This window comes from Mobula birostris, chromosome 26 (assembly GCF_030028105.1).
Source record: "Mobula birostris isolate sMobBir1 chromosome 26, sMobBir1.hap1, whole genome shotgun sequence".
NCBI lineage: Eukaryota > Metazoa > Chordata > Chondrichthyes > Myliobatiformes > Myliobatidae > Mobula > Mobula birostris.
In genome coordinates this window covers 32,065,628-32,078,303 of record NC_092395.1, presented here as the reverse complement: position 1 = coordinate 32,078,303, position 12,676 = coordinate 32,065,628, and the positions used below count along the sequence as shown (strand labels likewise).

General features: G+C 39.1%; 1 long non-coding RNA gene across 1 annotated transcript; it reads right to left on the bottom strand.

Moving 5' to 3' along the window:
- Window positions 1-220: 220 nt before the first annotated feature.
- LOC140188418 (uncharacterized) lies at window positions 221-12,673 on the bottom strand. The gene is made up of 3 exons (XR_011883310.1): window positions 12,580-12,673; window positions 7,360-7,460; window positions 221-2,607 (listed from the first exon to the last, which is right to left on the bottom strand). It is a non-coding gene; the product is annotated as an uncharacterized lncRNA (long non-coding RNA).
- Window positions 12,674-12,676: the final 3 nt, after the last annotated feature.

Genomic DNA, 12,676 nt, shown 5'->3' with positions numbered 1-12,676 from the left:
ATCTCTTCAAGTGAGGTGCTTCCTGGATAACTGAACAAAGTAAAGAACTGGTCACAATTTGTCAGTATTCTTAGATATACAGGTACCAACAGTTAGGAGGATTGCAGATATTACACTACTCAAGATCAAAGAGGCAAGTACAATACAGTCCACCTACTACTGGTGGTGGGAAAACAACTGGTGGATTGGGAGCTTTTAACCTTTAATGAAGTCCATTAAAGAGAGTAGAAATACATATACATTAAACAAGAAGGACAAATAAAGTGTATGCATTACATTCAAGGATTCTTCACAGATTCTCTATGTACTCAGCATGCTCATAATACATCAAAATGCTATGACATATTTACAAATATTACACTGCTTTCACTCCTAGTAAAACATAAAACTGATTTAACCTATTTATGAAATTTATAAATTTGCAAAGTGCAGATGTTCACACTCTCTGTGATCTTTGCAGTGGAGGTGGTATTACTTATATTGAGCTTACAGTTTCACCAGATATTATACCAGGATGTTCTATGTCTACATTAAAGAATATTGTCTTATTTGTTGAGAACATTACATGTTGACTCTTCTTGAACAATTGTGGGATTTATTTCAGATACATCTTTGATCTCATGGTCTTCTTTGGTATTCACCTCTGAATTGTCAGTGAGGAGCAAATGATCTACGTGAACTTTTCTAAACTCTTACTAATCCTTGTAAGATAATTCTTAGAACAACCTATGACTATATTTTTTTCAATAACCCATCTTTTTATTTTTGGTAGCTGGAAGGTCATCATATAATTCCATCATGTAGATTGCACCATTGTAATAGTTATTTTGATTGATCTGCATTTCTTTCAGCTTTCTTTTCAAATTGGATTGAACAAGACTTAGTCACAACCCAAATTTTCACTGTTAGCATTCTTCAGGAATTTATCAGGCTCTGTCTGGAGTGTGTCAATTTCCCTCGGGATTAATAAAGTATATCTATCTATCTACAAGAAGCATGGGAGAGTATGGTTTAATGGTGATGTTTGATTGTCCTTTCTTTGCCTGTTTCTCCAATACCTCATTAACCATCATGTCTCTGTAATGTAAAGTTATCACTAATGTTGTCTTCAACCATGTACAGTGGCATGTTGTATGAAACAGATACCAAATGTTTTGCCATCCAGTAATAAATAAATTCAAAGCAACATACACAAAATGCTGGAGAAACTCAGTAGGTCAAGTCAGGCAGCATCCATGGAAACAGTCGATCTTTCAGGCCAAGACCCTTCTTCGGTGTCCTCCTGCATTTTGAGTTTGTTGCCTTGGATTTCCTGCATCTGCAGAATTTCTTGTGTGTGTATATATATATGGCTCAAAGGGCCAGAAGTGCCTATTACATGCTGTATCTCAAATAAATAAATAAACAAACAAACAAACAAATTTAGTATTAATCTACTCCATCTTACTTCAGCATTATTGGTTTTCTTTTTCTTAGACCCCCTTCTGTATCTTCATTGAAAATTCTGAATATTGACTTAATTAATAATCCAAACTTACTCAACTTTAAAGATTACTATTATGTTAGATGAACCTTTCACCTGAAATTCCAGTGGTCTAATCTATTTCATCTTCCATTTCTTCTCTGACATTTCTTAATATCCTCATCAAAATAATGAAATGTATGGAGGGGTGTATGGGGTGTGTTGGGAGGGATAGCACCTCAGGTGGAGGGCCTTGTCATGTCTATTCTGGAGCGGTTCACTCAGCTTTGGGCCCCACTAAAAACTCAGCTCTCACCTATGGCTCCAAGTAGCTATTTGCATGTAACAGCGCCCACAATCCAGTACACTACTTCAACAGGTGAGATAAACCAGGTGAGGGTAACCAACAGGACACATACCCCAGTGAGATAGGGACATGCCTGTCCTAGCATGTGAAGTCAGCACCAGTAGACTGGGTGGATACGATCAAGTGAGATCCAATGGCTAGGAAGGCAGATCCCTGAAGCTTCGTGGAGAGTGAAGGGCACGACGAGATACAGAAGTCATGGTCAGCGACTGGACAGGGAAAACCCCAGTTTGAGATCACTACTTGTACCACTGGCCCCAGACTTCCGAGGGCAAGAGTGGAATTGCCTCAATGCAATGGCTTTTCCACTTTAAAAGTTTTCCTGCACAGGTCTCCTGTTATTGTTGGATACAATACACAACCAATCATATTTACGGAAGACATTTTTGGCATAGACTTTGTTTTAGCTTTGAGAATAGAATAGTAATTTATTTAATCTACTAAGTCTCTGATCTATAGTATAAAATTTATCAAAAGGAACAGAACACCATCAATATTCTCAGAAGTAATCACAGATGAATTTCAGAATTTGCCTTGAATTTCTAAATCTTTAGTTTGTCTTTTTATTCCATAAATTGGTAACAATTACTGACTGTAAGGCTAAATACAACATAGAATATTTGTACATCTAATATGATAAAATAATTATAGTCATACAACATTGAAAGAAGCCTTCAGCCCATTAAGTCTGTGTTATTAATCCAACACGAAGCTCAACTTATTTTTCCCGGATTTCATGAACTTCCAGTCTTGTTAGCTTCTGATTATCAACTTCCATCTGTAGGTTAGCATATCAGAAATATTTCAGCAATTAATTATGTCATATTAAATTATTATATCAAAACTTTTGTTTTTCTCCTGATGGATTTAATAAACAAAACATCATTCTCAGCTGTCTTCCCAGAATTGCACAACCCTCAACTACGCATAAGGATGGTGTTTGGATATTTTTTGTACAAAGGATAAATCACATGTGAATTGATTAAGATTTAACTCAAACTTTATTTAAAGAATCCCATAAAGTTATCTGCAAAAATCCCAGCATTCTGTGATTGCATATGACAATGTAGCAGCATTATATGTAATTATAGTTTTCCATACTTCTTGCTATTTCTTCCATCTGTTAGAAGCCACATCTTCTTTTGTTTAATGATAAGTTTGCATGTAAAATGAGGCTAATGCAAAATAACTGTAGGTATATTTTTTGTGAATGTGAAGTGCATTCATAAGAAATAGAGAGGCCTCTATACTATTGATTACTTGGTAAAATTTTCACAATTACTTTCCATCAATGAAGAGGTGATTTATAGTAACTTTTCATCTATTTGTCGACTTAAATAAATTGCTTCTTTTTGCCCAGAGGCATAAAGATCTTTTTTAAGCTTGACATTATGATGATGAAAATAGTTTAAACACTTCTTCAGATATCCAAATGTTTTGCTCTTCCTTTATTGTTTCAATTCGAATGTCAACCCAATTGCTAAAATAATGCTGGCCCTCTGCAGCAACTTGTTCATTGTCACCTAGAATATTTATAAGGATTACTTTATCACATATGGTCTTTTGGTTTAGAGTAAAATCTCTTGTGGGTATTGATTGTAAAGTAGTATTAGATTCCCTTGTCTACATTAAGTTGGGTCCTTAGCTCCTGTCATTTCAGTATACAAATCTTGAGATGTGTGCTAAAGATATTGCTTGTTGTACACCTGCCCATTCTTTCCATCACACTTTCACTCATATCTTCTGTCGTTCCAGCTTATTCAGCCTTTCTTTTACCTGAGTTTTTAGTGTATACTCTGATGGCCTAGGTTTACACTAGATCAGCTTGGCATTTGGCTTAGTACATGTGAGTTTACTGTCCTGTATTGTCTATGTATGATTCCTCGAATATACCCTTAAAATCTTCCATAAGCCTCTTTAAACATATCAAATATAATTTTACAGTAGTTTCTCGACCTTGGAAAAGTGGTCTGTTCCCATAATCAGCAAATATAATTGACAATTTTGCCTTTTAACCACTATGGAGGACTATACATGTCACTTGTCCTACTGTTTTCAGTCTTTCCAGAATACATTCTTAACTTCAATGTGCTTCTTGCTACTGACACCTTGTTGAGCTTGTAGCTAGCCATATCTGTATGCAATCAGAAGCTGTGACAATATCCATAACGATGTTATGCTGTACATTAACTTCATATTGGCTGATTTTACCACCACTAGTATAGTGGATGCAATTTAGGAGGTGTTTCTCACAATGCTCGTCCATCTATAAACCTGGCTTCTGTGGTTTTTACCTGGCAATTGTTTTCCTACTAGGGCACAATTTGACTATGGATTCCAATACCATATTTAACTCTGCATATTAAGGCCTTGTGCTCTTGTTTTCTGTAATTAAATAATCCTGCTGCTCTGACATTTGTATTGAGTGATATCTATTATAATGGTGAGAAGGTTTCCTTCCAGGGCTTTTTTTTTGTCAGCCATGCTCACGTGACCCAGCCTCTTGCCATTATTCCTGCAATAGTCCATATACCATGCTTAGACTACTGTTCTATAAGAGAAAAACCCTTCACATTTTCACTGGATTAAGCTCTTAAATATTAGATTTACTGTGTATAGTGACAGACTGGATTTGCTTATCAGTTAGTCTGTACACAAACTTATCTTGCAGTTTACAACTGGAACAGGCCAGATCTGAAATATCACAACAGGTTTTTCACAATTCTACAACAGTAATTGTCTTATCTGATCTTAATTACTGAGTTCAACACATAAAGCTTTCTAGGATCTTTGATGGCGTTGAATTAAAATAGTTTTGTAACTTTGATGTTATTTTATTAAAGACTACATCCTTTATACCAGTAAGAGTTCATAGTCATAGTCATAGTCATACTTTATTGATCCCGGGGGAAATTGGTTTTCATTACAGTTGCACCATAAATAATAAATAGTAATAAAACCATAAATAGTTAAATAGTAATATGTAAATTATGCCAGGAAATAAGTCCAGGACCAGCCTATTGGCTCAGGGTGTCTGACCCTCCAAAGGAGGAGCTGTAAAGTTTGATGGCCACAGGCAGGAATGACTTCCTTTGATGCTCTGTGTTGCATCTCGGTGGAATGAGTTTCTGGCTGAATGTACTCCTGTGCCCACCCAGTACATTATGTAGTGGATGGGAGACATTGTCTAAGATGGCATGCAACTTGGACAGCATCCTCTTTTCAGACACCACCGTCAGAGAGTCCAGTTCCATCCCCACAAGATCACTGGCCTTATGAATGAGTTTGTTGATTCTGTTGGTGTCTGCTACCCTCAGCCTGCTGCCCCAGCATACAACAGCAAACATGATAGCACCGGACACCACAGACTCGTAGAACATCCTCAGGCAGATGTTAAAGGACCTCAGTCTCCTCAGTAAATAGAGACGGCTCTGACCCTTCTCGTAGACAGCCTCAGTGTTCTTTGACCAGTCCAGTTTATTGTCAATTCGTATCCCCAGGTATCTGTAATCCTCCACCATGTCCACACTGACCCCCTGGATGGAAACAGGGGTCACCGGTACCTTAGCTCTCCTCAGGTCTACTACCAGCTCCTTAGTCTTTTTCACATTAAGCTGCAGATAATTCTGCTCACACCATGTGACAAAGTTTCCTACCGTAGCCCTGTACTAGAGTTACGCTAGTGTCTGCGCTTTTTCTATTGACTTCCTTGCACTCGCATGTGGCCTTATTCTTGGAATCTACGTCTTTACCCTTTATTTCTACAATGATGTTTGCTCTACAATGAAACTCAATGCATTCAACATATGAAATGAAGAAATCCTGTTTTTTCTAACTAGCAAAATCACAATTATAGATGGTTTGAGACTGGATTGCCATTTTGTGCTGTTTTCTATTAGTAGAGTATACTTGACTTTCTATTAGGAGAACATTTTCACAAGATCATAAGGCAAAGGAGCAGAAGTAGGCCATTTGGCCCATTGAGTCTGCTCCGCAGCTCCCCCATGAGCTAAACTATTCACCCATCTCGTTCCAATTTCCGGCTTTTCCCCCATATCCCTTGATACCCTGACTAATTAGATACCTGTCAATCTCCTCCTTAAACACCCTCAATGATCGGGCCTCCACAGCCATATGTGACAACGAATTCCACAAATCCACGACCCCCTGGCTAAAAAAATTTCTCCTCATCTCTGTTTTAACTGGGTACCCTCTAATTCTAAGACTATGGCCTCTTGTCCTGGACTCACCCACCAAGGGAAACAACCTTTCCACATCTACTCTGTCCAACCCTTTCAACATTCGAAACGTTTCTATAAGATCCCCTCTCATTCTTCTGTACTCGAATGAATACAATCCAGGAGCCGACAGACGCTCCTCATATGTTAGCCCCTGCATTCCAGGAATCATCCTCGTAAATCTTCTCTGAACTCTCTCCAACATCAGTATATCCTTTCTAAGATAGGGGGCCCAAAACTGCACACAGTATTCCAAATGAGGTCTCACTAATGCCCCATAGAGCCTCATCAACACCTCCTTACTCTTATACACTATTCCTCTTGAAATGAATGCCAACATAGCATTCGCTTTCCTTACCGCCAATCCAACTTGGTGGTTAACCTTTAGGGTATCCTGCACGAGGACCCCCAAGTCCCTTTGCACTTCCGATTTTTGAATTTTCTCCCCATCTAAATAATAATCTGCCCGATTATTTCTTCTTCCGAAATGTACAACCGTACATTTGTCAACGTTGTATCTCATCTGCCATTTCTTTGCCCACTCTCCTAAACTGACTAAGTCTCTCTGCAACCTTTCCGTTTCTTCAACATTTCCTGCTCCTCCACCTATCTTGGTGTCATCCGCAAACTTGGCCACAAAACCATTTAATCCATAATCCAAATCATTGATATACATCGTAAAAAGAAGCGGCCCCAACACCGACCCCTGCGGAACACCACTAGTAACCGGCAACCAGTCAGAATAGGATCCCTTTATTCCCACCCTTTGCTTTCTGCCTATCAGCCAATGCTCCACCCATTTCAATATCTTTCCTATAATTCCATGGGCTCTCATCTTATTAAGCAGCCTCATATGCGGTACCTTATCAAAGGCCTTTTGAAAATCCAAATACACAACATCCACAGCCTCTCCCTTGTCAATCTTATTCGAGATTACCTCAAAAAATTCCGATAAATTTGTGCTATACTTTTCCATTGTCTTCCTTGGTTTAAAATTGGTGCCTAAGGCTTGCCAGGATTAACTGTGAATTTGCTAGACTTACTCAACCATGTAGGATGATATCTTCATTAATTTTGCCACTTCACACCCTTGTCTCCAGAGTACCATATGTACATTAAGTTCTTAACCTCATTGTCACTGGACTTCATTGTCCAGTGTATGGGATATGACAAGCTCCAGGATTCTTCACTGATTCCCAGGTAAACAATACTATACATATATTTACTTATATATTGTCTGTTCTAGTAATATATTTGTAAGATTTCATGGAGACAGTGTTACTGATACTCACATAGATTGTCTTCTTTTGCACATTGGTTGTTTGTAAGTCTTAGTCTGTTTATCTATAGTTTTTCATAGATTCTATTGTACTTCTTTTTTCCCTGTAAGTGCCTATAAAAAAATAATCTCAAGATAGTATGTGGTAACAAACACTCAGTGGCAACTTTATTAGGTTCACCTGCTTGTTAATGCAAATATCTAATCAGTCAATCAAGTTACAGCAACTCAAAGCATGCAGACGTGGTCAAGGGGTTCAGTTGTTTTTCAGACCGGGGATCAGAATGGGGAAGAAATGTGATCTAAGTGACTTTGACTAAATGATTGTTGGTGTGGGCACATGGCTAAGGCATTGGACTAGCTACCTGAAGGTCGTGAGTTCGAGCCCCAGCCGAGGGAATGTGTTGTGTCCTTGAGCAAGGCACTTAATCACACATTGCTCTGCGACGACACTGGTGCCAAGCTGTATGGGTCCTAATGCCCTTCCCTTGGACAACATTGGTGTCATGGAGAGGGGAGACTTCCAGCATGGGCAACTGCTGGTCTTCCATACAACCTTGCCCAGGCCTGCGCCCTGGAGAGTGAAGACTTACCAGGCACGGATCCATGGTCTCACAAGACTAACGGATGCCTTTATTTATGTTGGTGCCACATGGGGTGGTTTGAGTATTTTCAAAACTGCTGATCTCCTGGTATTTTCACACACAAGTCTCAGAAGAGCATTCCTGTACTCACATGTTGAAACTTAAAATGGATGGGCTACAGCAGCAGAAGACCACAAATATAACCTCATTGGCCACTTTACTATGTGCGGGACATATATAATAAAGTGGCCACTGAATGTATGTGTACTTTGATATTAAATTTACTTTGGACTTTGGTGCTTTAAAATGCTTATTTCAAAAAAGAAGTCTCTAAAGCATACAAGAGACCAAGAGCTGCTGGTGCTTTGTGCCTTTTCATTGGCTGCCCAAGTGCCAAATTTCTTCAGTGACATCTGTTTTTGTTGTAACTCCCAAAATATATGTGGGTGGGTAGAAGAGGGTAGGTGGGGTAAGATTTGGCCTGAAATGTTGACTGTTTATTCCTTTTGGATTCTGATGTTTTAATCCAAGATTCTTTCAGAAGTTGGAAAAAGACACAAAACATGCTGCTTCATGAGCATTTTATTAAGTGTTATTAGAACAAAGAGAGTTGAAAATTAACAGTGATAGAGGTTTACTAGTTGAAGACAGTGCATGTCAAAAGATCTAAGATGGCACTGTCTCATGGTGCAGCTTTTTAATACTCAATAGATAAAGAAAATGTCATTCAAATTCATAGATTTCACCAATGAGAAAGCTCTTATTCAAATATTGCATCACCAAGAGAAGATTCCAGAACTTTCCAGAATTACACTAAAATAACCACTAGCGAACACATTGAATAACTGCAGATACATACTGTGGCCATTAGGAAGCTTAATAAACTGTTACATGTATATAAGATACAAGCAATTAATTGTTAAACTGCAAAGAAAATAACAGTTAAACAGTCTAATCTTAAGAATTAAACAGTTGGGTCCAACATTACTCTCCATTGATGCTGCCTGACTTGCTGAGTTCCTGTAGCAATTTGTGTGTGTTGCTCAAGATGTCCAACATCTGTTTTTTTTAAATCTTTTTGGTCACCTGTTATGTGAAAGATATGGTAAAACTGGAAAGAGTACAGAGGTTTACAAAGATGTTGCCAAGACTGCATGGCCTGAGTTTTCAGGAGTCGTTGGCAGGCGAGGTCTTTATTCTGTAGAATTTAGGAGCTTATACAAATGTTCACAATTATGAGAGGCACAGATAAGGTGATGATAGCAGTCTTTTTTCCTAAGGTAGGGGAGTCCAAAACTAGGGGGCATAGTTTTAGGGTGAGAGGAGAAAGTTTTTAAAGGATCCGAGGAGCAACTTTTTCACCCAGAGAAACAAGGTGGCAGGGGAAGTGACTGAGGCAGGTACACTGCAATGCTGTTACTTCATCAAAGCCTTCAACAACAGGGCTTCAAAAATCTATGCTACAATTTAATTATTAGGCCTTATTCAAAATGCTAATTATTTACCCAAGGTCGGGCTCACAGTTCAGCGGTTTCGCTCCCTTTTCTGCATAGTTAAATAAAGTGTTGCCTGCATATGGGACAATCTTCATATCAATGAAGAATTAGATGATTTCTTACAGCATTTAACATCCTTTTATAACACAGATGAATATAATTTAGACTGAGAATCTTCTCTACAATTAGAATCTCCATGCTTTTAAGTACAAATAGATCAAGCCCTGGAACAATCGTCAGATCAAGCAGCAGCAATTCTGCTTAAAGGTAACTGACTGAAACATGAACGACTTTTTACTGCACATATCCTCACAAATCATGGTGAGTATTTTTTGTATTATATTTTATTTCCAATTTCCAGATCTACAGTGCTTTACTTCTGTAACAGTTCAAGTACCTGCTCTTTATTTCCAATCTATCCATGGTCACTTCCGTTTCCTCCTTCACCGCTACAGTGACAACAAAGATTGACAAGTACTTCAATAAAGATACAAGGTACTCATTCAGCACTGCATCATGTCCCTATCCTCCACAAGAATATATATTTTAGCTCCACTTGGCCTCATCCTTTGACTACAAAATCGAATGCAAGGTGAGTGAGGAAGTTGAATGACATGGTCCACGACTGCCTGTCTGTATTTTTGTCCGAATACGAGTAATTCTGGAGAAACAGAATATAGTCTCTGTGACACTTGAGACCTTCCCTGAAAAGTGGCTGCTGCCAAGATTAAAGCTTGCAGTTAATGCTGGAGATACCACTAATTAACTAGTTACATTTCGTTTACCACCTTAATCATAAGATTTTATTAGATATGCTCAAACTTGAGATCTTTTGCAATTGGCAAAAGATAGTTCATGAACAATACTGAAAATGTGGCATCTTCCACACTTCCTCATGTGAGCCTTTCCATGCTTTGAATGTCTCTTTCTGCCTCAGGTGTTGGCTGCAATGTTGAAGTGCTTGTACAGAATGCACCAACCACCACTCAGTGAATACTTCAAACAGAGAAACCAGGAGGTGACCTGATTGCACACAAGCTGCATTTGATACATACAAAAATGTATTTATACCTTTTGTTGAGTTCATATATATTTATGTATCTCTATAACACGCTATAGTTACTTTTAGAAGGCAACTAAAAATCAATTAGGAAGAAAGAGGATACAAAATGTTTTTTTCAGATATATAAAAAGTAAAAGAGAGGAAAGAGTGGATATTGGACTGCTGGAAAATGATGCTGGAGAGGTAGTGGTGGAGAGGGGGCAGAACAAAGAAATGACAGTCAAACTCAGTAAGTCTTTTGCATCAGTCTTCATTGTAGAAGACACCAGCAGCATGGCAGAAATTCAAGGGTAATGGGGCAGAAATGACTGTAGAAGGTGCTTGAGAAGCTGGAAGGTCTGTCACCTGGATGAGATGGACTACACCCTAGGGTTTTGAAAGGGATAGCTGAAGGGATTGTGGAGACATTAATAGTGATCTTTTTGGGAATCACCAGATTTTAGAGTGGTTCTGAAGGACTGGAAAATTGCATATGTCACTCCAGGGAGACAAAAGACATAAAGTTATAGGCCAGTTAGCCTAATTTCAGTGGTTGGGAAGATGTTAGAGTCTATTATTTAGAATGAGGTTTTGGGATACTCAAAGGCAAACAATAAAGTGGGATGAAGTCAGCTTGGTTTCCTTAAGGGGGAAATCTTCCCTGATAAATCCATTGGAATTCCCTGATAAATCCATTGGAATTCTTTGAGGAAATAACAGGCAGGATGACAAAGGAGTCTCAGTGGATGTTGTTGGATTTTCTGAAAGCCTTTGACAAGGTGTCACACGAGGTTGCTTAACAAAATAGGAACTTATGCTATTATAGGAATGAGTATAGCATTGGCTGACTGGCAGGAGGCAAACTGTGGGTATAGAGAAGGCCTAAAATAGTGTACCTAGTAGAGCTACTGCATCAAGGTACCAGAGAACCAGGTTCAGTTCTGACCTCAGGTGCTGTCTGTATGTTCTCCTTGTAATTGGATGGGTTTCCTCGCTGTGCTGTTTTTCTTCCACATCCCAAAGACATGCATGCCGGTCTGTTAATTGGCTATTACAAATTGCCTCTACATGTATGTAGTTGGAGTGGGGGTAGATTTGAAGTCAATGTGCGGTGAATGAAAAATGTAAGATTAATATAAAATGGGTGTGGAATTGATGGTAGGGCCTGTTTCTGCATTTCCATCTATGAGTCTAAAAGAATAGAAGTAAATGGGTCCTTCTGAGATTTGCAGTTTATAACGTGAGATACAGAGAGAATTAATTAGGCCCCACCTTTTCACAATAGTTATCAACAAATTGGCAGAGGGCAGCAAAGAAAAAATGTTTCTAACTCTGCTGAAAAACTAAGTGGGAATGCAAGAAGTACAGAGAATGAAGATACTTCAAAGGGATATAGGCAAACTGAATGAGTGGGTAATATCATGGCAGATGGTGGGGGGGGGGGGGAGTGAAGATACAATGTGGAAAAATAAGGAAGTATTCACTTCCAGATAAGCATACACAGAAGTGCAGCAGATATGTAGGAAAGCAAATGGTCTGCTGGCCATTGTAGCTGTCATCTAAATACAGATGTATTATCATGATTACACAGGGAGACCAAAGTTGATTCTTAAAGGTTATACTGTAATAGAGAGGATGTTTCCCTACAGTAACGAGTCTGGAGTAAGAGACAGGACAGCACAAGCCATTTAAGAGTGAGGAGAAATTGTTTCACCCTGATCGCAGCAGCCTCTCTATCCTAGATAGATTTGGTGGGTTAGTCATTGTGTACCAAGACTGATAATTTTTGGATATTAAGTGACACCGTACAAGTAAGCAGTGTTGGAGATAGAAATCAACCATAATCTTTGTTGAGTGGTGGAGCAGATTAATGATCCGCTCCGGCTTCTTTCTCATGCTTTATAGTACTGTACTCGTGTAACGTCGATCTCATTGTCAGCTGCAGGCAAGACCTAGCTATGACCCGTCTCGAAGGGAGGGAGCAACTTTGTAACCCTGCTCCTGACTGACACTGCTCGATATCTGACTGCAATGCAGACACCACACCTGTCGCCTTCACCTGTCAGATAGACATACGTACGCATTGCGGACACCACACCTGTCGTTCTCACCTGTCAGGTAGACAGACGTACGCACGTGGGACGGTCGCCACTCTCGCCGCGGCAATTTGGCGCTGAAATCCAGTGTGTCGTCACCTGAGTGAAAGAC